Raw genomic sequence first — 3,191 nt, forward strand, 5'->3', positions numbered from 1 at the left:
ATGTGGCATGGAAGTGCAGGTGGTGGTGGTGGTGGTCTGACACCCCGATCCCAGGCCTGTATTCAGGGGAAGTGACAGACTTTCTCCCAAGCCAGCGGTGCAGCCTGGAGTTGCCGCTGGCAGAGCCTCGCGTCTCTCTTCCTTAGCCCATGGACAGTTTCAGGGGAAAGGGGCAGAACCTTCGCCTGGCACTGGGAACCTTCGCCCAAGCCCTGGGAAGGGAGAGCGGGCGTGCCGGCCTGGCTGTCGGCGCTCCTGGCCCTCTGGCAGGTCCCCAGCGGTTGGAGAGAAAAGCAAACTTTTGCGGCCCTGGAAAGTGGAAGCGGCGCCGCGCCGAGGGGAATGGCACCCCTACCGCTCGCCAGGGCCCCTTGTGCTGGGCAGCATATGGACAGGACAGTGGCAAAAACACCTGGCGGGCCGGATAAATGTTTTCGGCGGGCCGCATGTGGCCCCCGGGCCGTAGTTTGAGGACCCCTGGCCTAGAGCATCCCTGACAAGTGTTCGTCTAGATGCTGTTTAAAGATTGCCAGTGAGGGGGAGCTCACCACCTTCCTAGGCAGCTGATTCCACTGCTGAACAACTCTGACTGTAAAAAAAATTCTAATATCCAGCTGGTATCTTCCCACCCTTAATTTAAACCCATTATTGTGAGTCCTCTCCTCTGCTGCCAACAGGAACAGCTCCCTGCCCTCCTCTAAGTGACAGCCCTTCAAATAGTTAAAGAGAGCAATCATCATCCCCCCAACTCCTCTTCTCCAGACTAAACATTCCCAAGCCCCTCAGCCTTTCCTCATAGGGCTTGGTCTCCAGGTCCCCCCATCATCCTGGTCGCTCTTCTCTGCACACGCTCCATTCTGTCCACATCTTTTTTGAAGTGAGGCCAAAAGCTTTACTGAAATCCAGGTAAACAACATCAACAGCATTCCCTCGATCCAGTAAGCTAGTCACTTGATCAAAGAATGAAATGAGGTTGGTCTGGCAGGACCTGTTGGGGACAGATCCATGCTGACTTCCCTGGATCACCAATACTTGCTTTCCAACCAAACCCAAACTTTATTTTACTGGTTTAGAAAATACATCTGTTATAAGAAGAAGAGATTGGATTTATACCCCACCCTTTACTACCTGAAGGAGTCTCAGAGCAGCTTACAAACTCCTTTCCCTTCCCACCACAGACACCCTATGAGATAGGTGGGGCTGAGAACTCTTTAATGAACTGCTCTTTCAAGAACAGCTCTGACAGAACTATGGCTTGCCCAAGGTCATCCAGCAGCTGCAAGTGGAGGACTGGGGAATCAACCCCGGTTCTCCCAGATTACAGTCCGTGCACTTAACCACCACACCAAACTGGCTCTTTGGTGTATAACATTGTCAGCATACTATACGAATTTGACATATTTCGTTACTATGCCAAAGGACATCCAGCTATATCTTTCTCGGTCTAAACCATCAGATTCTGCCATAACTGACCTCAGCCAGTCCACTGAGGATTGGGTTAGGTGTCTGGGGGTTTCATTTGATCCAGTGCTGCTGCTGAAGATACAGGTGAGTTCTGTCACAAAAACTGCTTCTTCACTTGCCATGGAGGTTGGCACCCCACTTTGACTCAGCCAGTCCGGCCATACAAACCCACACCACAGCAACCTCAAGACCAGACTACTGTAACACACTGTGCATGGGACTGCCATCAAAGTTGCTTAGGAACCTTCACCTTGTGCAAGCTGCCATAGCTCGATCACTGTTGGGATCAAGGCAGAGTGGTCATTTCATATGTTGCCATCATTTCATTAGCGTCCAGGTTCAGTTCTAGATGCTCGTTATTACTGATGATACCCTCTGTAGCCCAGGAGTTGCTTTATCGATAGCGTTGCCTCTCCAGTTACGCTTTCCTGTGCCATTCATCCGAACAAATTCTCTCAAATCTGTTACAATCTAAGCTTGGGCCTTTTCAGTTTTACCTCCTACCCAGTGGAACAACTTACCAAAGGAAGTTAGATGAGCCACCACCCTTCTGTTCTTCCACACACTTATCTAAGGCAGAATTTTCTAGGAGCACTTTTTTGTAAATTGGCCTACGGATTTTAATCTTGTTTTATAGATGTTCTATTGCTATTTATGAATTTTAATATTCTATTATTATTTACTATTCAAGTTTTATTGTCACGGATTGGTTTTAATCTGTGATCCACCTTGAACTTTTTTAAAGAAAGGGTTATAAATGCTGTAAATTAATATTAATCCTTTTAGGAATTTTTAAACAAGCTAAATGACAACTATACCCAATAATTGAAAGACAGCTGCAATCTGCTGCACCCTGTGCTACCTTATCACAAGTATTTTGCTGTCTGGGAGGAGGGGAATGAAACTGAATTTTGAAAACAAATTTTGTAGCAAATAAAAGAAAGCTGTATTATCTTTGTTGTTGTTCAGTCACACAGTTGAGTCCGACTCTTCGCGACCCCATGGACCAGGTCACACCAGGCCCTCCTGTCTTCTGCTGTCCTCTGAAGTTGGCTCAATTTCATGTTCGTATTATCTAGACAGAAATAATCTCATGCAGTCACTAATAGGACTAACTGCGCATATGAGAATCAAACCAGGCATGGAAAACACTATCTAAATGTTTTAACGTACACTATGGCATATTAATTGATACCAAAACTATCCACTTAAACAATGAACATATCCTTGAAAGTATGTTATATATGTCCACAGTGTACAAAGGAGTTATTCTCTAGTGCTATAGGAGCATGTCTCAAATAAAATGTTTTCACACTACACACGCTGATGTTAACTTGTTTTTTAAAACAATTTCATTTATTCCAAACAAGAAAATGCCCACACCTCTTCAGTTGGGGAAAAAAGTGTTTCTCCAGGTTCTCCCCCACCCCCATAGCACTGATCTCCATCTAGTCGGAACAGCAAACTACGGCTGGGCCATTTGTTGCATCAAGAGCCATTGGGGGGGGGGGGTCCTTCTTACATCACCAAACCAGAATAAAACCCGGCCCTGTCACTCAGCCCTGCCTTCATAGGACAGCTGTGCTGATCTTGTTTCTCTTCTGTGGTCGGCTGCCCCGGCCCTTTGCCTCCTCCCCACTGAGCTCACCCAGGAACAGCTAAAGCCCTCTGAGACAGGCATTCAGCAGCCAAAAGGATGTGTGTGCCTGCATTCCAGGGGAAATGAT

Source organism: Gekko japonicus, unplaced genomic scaffold, assembly GCF_001447785.1.
Source record: "Gekko japonicus isolate JY-2015 unplaced genomic scaffold, Gekko_japonicus_V1.1 scaffold37, whole genome shotgun sequence".
In the NCBI taxonomy this organism is placed as follows: Eukaryota; Metazoa; Chordata; class Lepidosauria; order Squamata; family Gekkonidae; genus Gekko; species Gekko japonicus.